Genomic DNA, 10,228 nt, shown 5'->3' on the forward strand with positions numbered 1-10,228 from the left:
TAACAGTTGCTGGACTATATCACTATTTTTCTGTCCTCAAAATGCTCTTTCATTCTTTACCACATGACCACGGTGCAAATTTACCATTTTTTTCTGCTCTGCTTCCCTTTGCTCTCACATTTCACTAGATGCAGTTAGAAGTAATCGCACAGTAGCCTGAACACTTTGTTGTTTGGACATTTCCTGTGCCAAATACTCCAGGACATCACTCTTAACCTTCCATAAGGTCTTAGGGATAGGCATAAGACAGATAAATTCCTCAAAACAGTTTAACAAGGACAACCTTTTCTCTCATTTTCAGTAAGATATTCCTCATTTTCATTGGAAACCTTCTCAGGACGGCTTTCACTGTCCATATTTTTATCAGCATTCTGATCATAGTGACTTAATCTCTAAAATCTCCCACTTTGTCCCTAGTCTGTTCTTCTAATCCCTCACCAGAATCTAGGCTTTTTCTAGCCTGCCCCTCCATATTCTTCCACTCTCCGGGCATTACTCATTTCCAAAGCCACTTTCACCTTTCCACATATTCACTATAAGCAGTAATACTCTATTTCTCAGTACTAATTTTCCATTTAGTCTGCTCTCTGCTTCTAACAACTAAATACCACACTGAGTAATTTTTAAATAATGAAGGTTTATTTAGTTTATAATCTTATATAGGTCTCAGGTCAAGGAGACAAATTGGTGTAGGTCTTCTTGTTTGTGGGAATCTGAAGTAACAAAGGGCATCACATGACTAGATAAATCAAGTGTATGCATGGGTATATGTCCATTCAATCTGAGGTCCCCACCTTGATGACCCTAATTCTAATTACTTATCAAAGGCCTTGCCTCTTAATTCATGTCACATGAATATGGGGAGAACACATTCAAACCATAACATTAATCACAAAAAAAAAGAGAGAAAAGATAAATATAATTATAGATAAAAGAGGAGACATTACAACTGATATCACAGAAATACAGAAGATCATAAGACTGGTATGAACAATTATACATCAAAAACTTGAATAATTTAGAATAATTTAATAAATTCTTAGAATCATACAAACTACCAAGATTGATCAAGAAAATATATAAAATATGAACAGATCATTAATGAGAAAGAAGATTAAATTAGTAATGAAAACCCTCTGAACATAGAAAAGACCAGGACCAGATGATTTCACTGGTAAAGATGCCAAACCTTTAAAAAATGTACACCAATAATTCTTAATGTTTTCCAAAAACTTGAAGACTCATTGTAAAACACATTTTACAATGCCAGCATTAACCTCATACCAAAGCCATCTTAGGACACTTCATGAAATGAAAATTACAGGCAAATATTCACAATGAGCATAGATAGGGAAAATATCCTCAGTGAAGTACTAGTAAACTTTATAGCACAGCACATTAAAAGAACCAGACACCATGATCAAGTATTATTTGCCCCTTGGATGGGTGCAAAGGTGGCATAACAACAACAAAAAAATCCATAATGGTGATACCTTATATTAACAGAATAAAGGACAAAAATTAAATGCTTACCTTAAAAGATGAATAAAAATTCCTTTACAAAATTCAGTATCTTGTCCTGATTAAAAGCTCTCAACAAATTGGTTATAGAAGAATGACACATCAGCATAATAAAAGCTATATATGCCAAGCTCACAGCTAACACCATACTCTGTGAAAAGCAGGTCTCTTTCTCTTAAATAAGGAACAAGATGAATAGGGCCACTCTCATTTCTATTCAATATGGTACTGGAAGTGCTACACAGAGCAATTAGGCAATAAAAAGGAACAAAAAGCAACAAAATTAGAGAGAGAAAGTAAAATTGTCTCTGCTTGAAGATGACATGAGCTTATATTAGAAAACCATTTAGAGACACCCCTCAAAAAACTTAGAGCTAATAAACAAATTCAGTGAAGTTGCAAGTTATAAAATCAACATACAAAGATCAGTACCATTTCTAAACCTTAAAAATGAACTATCCAAAAAGAAATAAAGAAAATAATCCCATTTACAATAGAATCAAAATAATAAAACAGCAACAAACTTAAGCAAGATGAAAGATTTGTATACTCTTTGAAAATGATATAAAAATTGATAAAAGGAAGCAAACAAACAGAACTATTACCTGTGTTCATTGATTGCAGAAAGTAACATTGTTAATGCTCATACCACTCAAAAGTGGTCTACAAATGCAATTTAATCCATATCAAAATTCCACTGACTTTTTTTATAGAAATAGGAAACACAATCCTAAAATTAATATAAAACCACAAAAGACCCCAAATAACCATGTTAATCTTGAGCAATGAGAACAAAGCTGGAAGCAACACACTTCCTGATTTCAAACTACATATATAAAGACATAGTAATCAAAACAGAATAATATTGGCATAAAAACAGACACATAGACCAATGGAACATGATGGAGAGTCCAAAAATAAATCCAAGCATATACAGTCAACTATTTGACAAGGGGACCATTTTCAGCTACCAGATGAATAAGTCCTGAGGATTTAACAGACCCCATGGTGACTGTTTAAGTCTATTCATGCTGCTATAACTAAGTCTCTGAGATGGGGTAATATATAAACAGCAGAACTTTCCTCACAGTTTTGAGTTCTGGGAAATCCAAGATTAAGATGCCAGAAGCTGTGTTTTTGGCAAAGGCCCATTTCTCATGATGGCACTCTCTAGGTGTCTTGACATGGCAGAAAGACTAAAAGAGCAAAAAGATGAGTAATGTTTTTTGGCCTCACAGGGCAAAAGAGTAGTAGGAAGCAAACCTTCTCCCTCCAGTCTTTTAATAAGGGCTCTGATCCCATCTATATCATTCTTCCCTCATTATTTAATAACTTTCTAAAGGCCTAACCTCTTAATACTGCACTGATAATTAAGTTTCAACATGTGAATTTTAGTGAACAGACTCTGACCATAAAATGACTATAGTTAATAATACAGTATTTAACTTAAATTAACAAAAAAGTAAATATTATGTGGTCTCAGTAGAGAAGAAGAAGGTGGAGGAGGAAGAGGAGAAGGGAAAAGGTAAAAGAAGGGAGAAGAAGAGAAGGAAAGAAAGGAAAGGAGAAGAGGAGGGAACAGAGGGGGAGAGGAGAGGAAGGGAGAGGAGAGAGAGGAGAGGGGAGTGAATGCGAGAGGAGGGGAAATAGAAGAGGAGAGAAGAGAAGAGAAGAGAAGAGAAGAGAAGAGAAAGAAGAGAAAGAAGAGAAAGAAGTGGGGAGGGGAAGGGAGATGAAGAGATGGGAGGGAAGGGGAGGGGAGAGGAGAGTAAGAAAGAAAAGACAATTATGTGAGCTGATGTGTTAACTGACTCAATTATGGTAAGCATTCATATGTATGTGTATTTCCAGTCATCCTGTTTTATACCTTAAGTACATATAGTTTATGTGTCCATTATATTTCAATAAACTTGGAGAAAAATTTACTATTTTTGTGTTTGTTAATAAAAATTTTATGATGAAGGATAGCATCTATAAACAAAACATGATTACTAAAAAGAGTTTAAAATATTTTGCCATTCTTTCTGTTTGCAGAGTACATCCCACTAGTAAGTGCAGTCCAACTATGTGTTTTAAAGATACACAGGGGCCAGCAGTTTGTGTAATGGCTATGTCGCTGAACTCCCATGTAGTCGACCGCAGTTCCCGTCCCGCATCCGGTGGCTTAAACTCACGCTGGGCGCATGTACATGCGTGCCCAAGATCCCTAGAGGAGAATGGAGAAGAAGGGATTGGTGTGGCCATCCCCCCTGGGAGTTGATTTCTTGCTTTCTATCTCTCTGTCTCTCTCTGTCTTTCCTGTAAGTGTACGCACACTATAGCAAAAACATCTCCCAAAAAAAAAAAAAAGATACACACATGAAGTGGTTCTGCTCTGTGTGGTTATGTGCTAACTCAATACAAAGTTCAATTCTTTAACTTTATCATGCTCTCAAATTTCATTTAATTTTGTTTCATAATAATGTTAAATTTATGTGATTCCAAGGCAATCTATAAGACTTGATATATTGAAGCATAACTTATATTCCTATTCACCCACACTATTTCCTCTCGCTCCTGTACACAATCATTACTTTAAAATTGGTTTATCCTGCAATTCAAAATAAATAGACTCAGATATACACCTATCATTTCCCTTTCTAGTATAAATTAGCAGAGGATAAAGAAAACCCAAGTGAAATTACTGTATGCCTTGTGTTCAAAGTAAGAATGTTATTAACTAGCTATGCTCCTTGACAATTAAAACTAAAAAGTAAAATTAAAGAGTACCACATTTAGTGTCAATTATGAGCCGGGAGAATAACAATTAAGGAACTGACACTCAGAGAGCTACACACATACATGTATATATGGAGAGAGAGAGAATTGTTATATTTTTGAAGCATCCTCATTTATATATATATATAGAGAGAGAGAGAGAGAATTATTACAGTGTATTATTATATTATTACATCATTATTATATTCTCTATTTTTTAAATTATTATATTTTGCTTCTAGAGGTTACATCATCACATAAGAATTTTAAAGGGGAAAATATTTATAATTCAACTAATCGAAAATGAGACCAATTTAAGATGCTCTATGATGACAACTCTTTCGAAACTGTTTTAAATGCTAAAGTGGACCTTTCATTGCTTTCATCAGGCCTGCTTCCCAAGACATTCACTGAATTAAATATTTCCACTAGATTTTTTCTATACATAGTAAGTCTAAATTTAGGCTTTCCTCTTCTCTCTCCTCCCTTTAAGTGCTCAGATTTATCCCTATCACATTGCTGCTCTCCATGGCTCTCTAGCCATCAGTTACTTTGCATCTTACTCAGTTGGACTTCACTTCCTCTCAAAAGAAACTCAGGACCAGATTCTACTGCAAATATGTTCTTTACACACTGAAGTCAAAGAGTTCTGTGCAGGCAACCGAGGAAAGCACAAGGACAGGAGCGCTTTCATCTCTCTTCAGAAGATAATAGCTCCAGGCCTCTGGTTGCTTAGTTCCTCTCCTCTGAAATTCCTGGATTGTTTTTCCCTCAAAGGCCAAGCTACCGCTCCTTTAGCTAATGTCAAATGCAGGAACACCATAGCTGCCAAAAAACAAAGCAGAGAATCATAACCTAGCTGATGCAGAATTCTCGACAGTATCCATTAGCTTGCTGATTCACATGTTACTTATTCCCGACTTAAAACACAAGAAAGTTGTGCAATGGGAAACCGCAGCACATTTAACCTGAAGCTTTGAAATGTGCACCGATGATAGCAATACACGGAATCAACACAGGAAATATAAGTTTGGAGCTATGGCAAGCTCAGAGTGTTTCTGGAACCACAGGCCTTACTTTGATGTACGTAGCTATTTCAATCAGCTGCGTAGCAATTGTAGAGGAGAGAAAGCAATCAGACAACTTAGCCTAGCATTTCTCAAGAGGGTTTTTCTTTTCTTTGAGGAATTCTTTTCAATTTATTAAATTATCTATCTCTTTAGTAGCAAAGTGCTTTAGAGTGTATGAATTGACCAGAGTGACAAGTAATCCACTGGGAATTAAACTAAAATGCAAATTTAGTTGTCTTTAAAACCACATGTCTTTAAATCCCTAGATTGTTCACTTTTATCCCCCAAAGAAGAGGTCTTAACTTTCACTAGGTAATAACTGAACTATTTAAATTATATTTCCTTGACAACTTAATTGACCTGGTAGGAGTACAATTTACCATATAAAAATTATAATATGCTCCCAAAAACATTTAAAAAATCACATCATATATCTAATCACAGAGTAGGAGGGCATAAAAAACTATATGAAAATATTTTTGAGGAATTCAGATGTAATAATATGATGCTATAATTTCTATTAGGAAACATATTTATTCCAAACCTTTAACGCAATTGTCTACTTCATACAGACCATGTATCATGGTCATCCACACAGCAACTTTCTTTGGAATTAAACTTTGGAATTACTTGTTTACACAAGAAAACTCATCTCAGATGTTGCATCTGTTTCTCACTAAAGCTTAGCTTTCACCTAATTCTCCAATGGGTTGACTGAGGTTCAAGAATGTGAGGTGACTCGCTCAAGATCACACAGTGAATCCAGGGCAAACTGCCACTCTCCCTTGAAGAGTAGAAGAAAACCTTGGTTCAAAACTACCATAAATGCATCCTCAGACCTCTGACACCCACTCACACACACCTTGAAAACCACATTTTATTGAACCACATGGTATTTTTAACATATGTAAGTATATTGGGACGAGCGGATGACATAATGGTTATGTCACTGGATTCCCACATAGTCCACTGTGGTTGGAGTCCCGGACCCAGTGGCTTAAAACTCACACCAGGCATGTGTACATGCATGCCCAAAATCCTTAGAGGAGAATGGAGAAGAACAGAGGAGAAGAGATTGTATCACGACCATCTGCCCTGGGGGGAGTGATCTTGCTTTCTGTCTCTCTGTTTCTCTCTGTCTTCCTGGTGAGTGCACAGCCCTATAGCAAAAATCTCTCTTAAAAAACAAAAATCACATAAAAAAGATTTATATAGGGTCCAACAAGTGGTGTGGTGGTTAAGGCACTGGATCTCACATGGCCAACTCCATCAAGTTCTGGAAGGTCTTCTTTATTAACATATGTCTTAACTCTAGAAGCAACAGACTAACCTAAAATATTTGAGTATTAGATCCACAGGTATTAAATATCTTCTATTATGAAACAAGACTGTAATAAAGACAAAGAATATATGTGGAGTATGTTAAACAGTAAAGCAAATCAACAAATATCTGTTTATATAAACTTACTTATTAATTTTATATAAAATATATTTTACTGACTTTATATACCATGAAAGTCTAAAAGGACTACTTGGTTAGTTTACTGTTTCTACTAGATAAAACATGTCACTCAAATAATACTCAAGTTCATAATAAATCCACACAATTTTATTTCAAGGAAATTCACTGTTCTATAATATAAGTATAATCTACATATACTCAGCTAAAATCAAATGAGTAGTCATAATTTGTCACTGTGTGAATTTATAATTCCCTATAAATAAGCTTATATGAACATTTCAATTTTTAAATTTTGATCATTACACATAGTCTTTATTTTATTTTTTTAGTTTACTATAGGATGCTTGTGCTTGCCAGTGAGAGACAAAGAAGGAAAGAGAGAGAGTGAGAAAGTGTCCCCCTGGAGGGATGACCATGCCACAATCTGTTCTCTTCCACTCTCCTCTAGGAATGTTGGGCATGAATCTACATGTGCCCAGCATTTTTTCATGCTGCCAGAGTCAGGAATGTTACCACACAGTTGGCCACATGGGATCCGGTCATTTTATTTATTTATTTTATTTATTTTATTTTTGAATGCACAAAATGCTTTTATTACTCTAAGCAAATAAGTTAAATCAAATTTCCTGGTAGACAGCACCTCAGCTCATTCATACATAGAGTAGTTCACTGGGTTGAATTCACAATGAACAACAGGAAAAGAATTTCATTTCCATCATTAATCTGACGCTTTGGGGCAAAAAAAAAAAAAAAAATCCAAACTCCATTTTGGGATGCAGGCAATACTACTCAAAAATTTATTTGTATCTCACTCTAACATTTCAGGAATTAGAACTCAACTATGAAATACGTATCTATAAATGATGGCAGAAAATAGCGTTTTAGGGTGATAGCATACCGTAAATCTTAAAGTTATTTCTATATGGGGAACTTGCTAGTCAGAAAATTAAATTAGAATTTCATACATCCTCAGTTGTACAAATAGTGTCAAAGGATCATAGCTTCCATCCCATAAAGAAAGAAAAACATGGTTTCTCCCTTTTTATAGATAGCAAACACACACTACATTCTCATAATTTTTTTCCAGTGGGATCTTAATGAGTGTAAGTACCCAACAGTGGCAGGGCTAAATATAACTCATATTCTGAATGCAACAGGGGTAACAAGCCCCTTTAATTTATGCAGAGCACTTTCATGCATATAGTTTAATGCATTTCATGTGATTATAGAATCAGGAAGTTCTTTAACATTTTGTTTTAACTGGGCAAGTGAATTCAACCAGCGTATGCTGAGTAGTGACATAGCATTTTTCACAAAGCCATCATTCACTGTCGTAACTCCTCAAAAATACCAAGCATTTTATTGTAAAATCCCAGCACTAATTAAACAATCTCTTTGGATATGCTATAAGTTTACTTACAAAACTGAGTGTGTGTGTATTTTCAAAGCTTCAGTATTTAAATTTGCAGAAGTTATGCCTACAAGCATTTGAAAGTATAAAGCGGGTTTTAATAAAATGTAGTAAAAAATGAACATTTAATTGCAGATCCGTTACATTTTATTGAAAGGTAAGTTTCCCTAGCATTGTATCCTTCCCTTTCTTAAATTAGTCATAATGTTTTTAAGTAAAGATTGGGGTATTTATCTTTTTACCATCTCTACATGTAAATGGACATAACATTGAAATCCTAATAGACACCCTTGGTAAATTGCTGGGCAGGGTCATGGGGGGGGGCGGGGCAAACAACTAAGTAGTTGAAAGATAGTGAAGACAAATACTTAGAAATTTTAGTTTTGGAAATGGCAGATGAAACAAAACTTTCTCACATGAATGTGCAAATAGAAAGGGAAGTGTAAAATTGTTTCTGCTTATTCTTCCAAGCAAGACTTCTGAGTGAGGATTTCCTACTTCATTTCTGATGCAATCCACATTGCATCTGTGGATTTTGTTCATTTGAAAAAATATGTCTGTACAGCCTTCTTTGTTACCAAATATCTGACGGTAATCCATCCCTCCCCCTGCCCCATGTTCTTTTCATTGCATAAGCATCTGGTGGACAGAGCAAGGCAAGAATAGGTAACTCCAGTTCAAGATAAGAAAATAGAATGGATTTTCTTGGTTGTGAGTTTTCAGATGCGCTCCTAATTCAGGTTGCGAAAGCAGGCTTGTTGTGCAATATGTTATCAATCTCATTTACCACATGTGATGTCATCTTGGGAGAAACTGAATGGCACCGAGGTTTTCGATGAGTTGTTCAGGAGTGGATGACCCCAGGAGCGTTGAACTCACACCCTCATTTCTCAGGCACCACGCAACAGCAAGCTGAGGTAGTGTGCATCCCAGACGCTCAGCAACCGGGGAAAGGTCTTTTAGCTTGTTTTGCTGTTTTCTCCCTTCTTCACTGACTATTCTTTCCTTTGACCACTGGTAGCACTTCAGCGAAGCCATGGAACTTTCAGGTACTCCACTTCCATATTTTCCTGAGATGATTCCACAGGCAAATGGAGACCACGTCTAGGAGCCAACCCCTATTTTATGGTAGAGTTCCAGCAGCTGAACCTCCACCTTTTCTCTCTGGAAAAGATGGTACTCACCTTGCCCACAGACTGGTGGGATCATATTGAATTGTCTTGCTACAGAATAGGCTTCCATGATCTCCATAGCACTCTACCACGAGGTACCCCAGTGCATTGCCATGCCTTGGTTTATAGCATGCGTCATGGCTCAGACAATCTTTCCCATGGGGTGTTACTGTCTGGTCGATTTGCAAAGATCACATCCACATACTAGAGTTGCAGCCTCTGGAGAGAGCCCTTCAATCCTGAGAGCAAAAGCAGGAAAAACCCACCAAGTCCAAATGTCGATCCAGTCATTTTAAAACCACCCAATCTGGCTGGCCCCATGACCTATATTCTTTAGTGAATTCTTTATTCATAAAAACTTGCATTGACCCTTTTCTAAAGTACAGTAAACAGAATTACTTAGTCTTTTATTCAACATTTTCCCAGAGTGCTCATTGGGAACATCTTTTGTGTTCATTATTCCAAGATTGTTTTAAATCAAGCAAGGTGTCCATAGAGGTTATTCTCTGAATTATGCTGTTTTTCTACAAAGCCAAAGCTCTGTATTCAAATGCTTCACCATGATTGCAGTAATTTATTATTGACTCAGTGATTCTGAATTTTGGCATTGTCACTAAAAATGATCTCTTTTATTGCAACAGGTATCATATAATTTTCTCAGACACTCTCACCAGGGTTGTGCAAATTGTCCTTTTAAAAAAATTTGTTTACCTCTGTGTCCTGTTAGAAAAAGAGAGAGACAGACACCCTCAAAGGATGCCCAATCCATAATCTATCCCCAGCTTCAGCCTACCAAATTCAGAGGCACAAGCACACACCAGGCATTTTTAGGGAG

The 10,228-nt window shown here is 36.1% G+C and overlaps 1 pseudogene; it reads right to left on the bottom strand.

Moving 5' to 3' along the window:
- Positions 1 to 8,957: 8,957 nt before the first annotated feature.
- On the bottom strand, positions 8,958 to 9,553 carry LOC102483911 (voltage-gated potassium channel subunit beta-1 pseudogene; annotated as a pseudogene).
- Positions 9,554 to 10,228: the final 675 nt, after the last annotated feature.

The sequence above is a fragment of the Tupaia chinensis genome, unplaced genomic scaffold, assembly GCF_000334495.1.
Source record: "Tupaia chinensis unplaced genomic scaffold, TupChi_1.0 Scaffold144378_1, whole genome shotgun sequence".
Classification (NCBI taxonomy): Eukaryota; Metazoa; Chordata; class Mammalia; order Scandentia; family Tupaiidae; genus Tupaia; species Tupaia belangeri.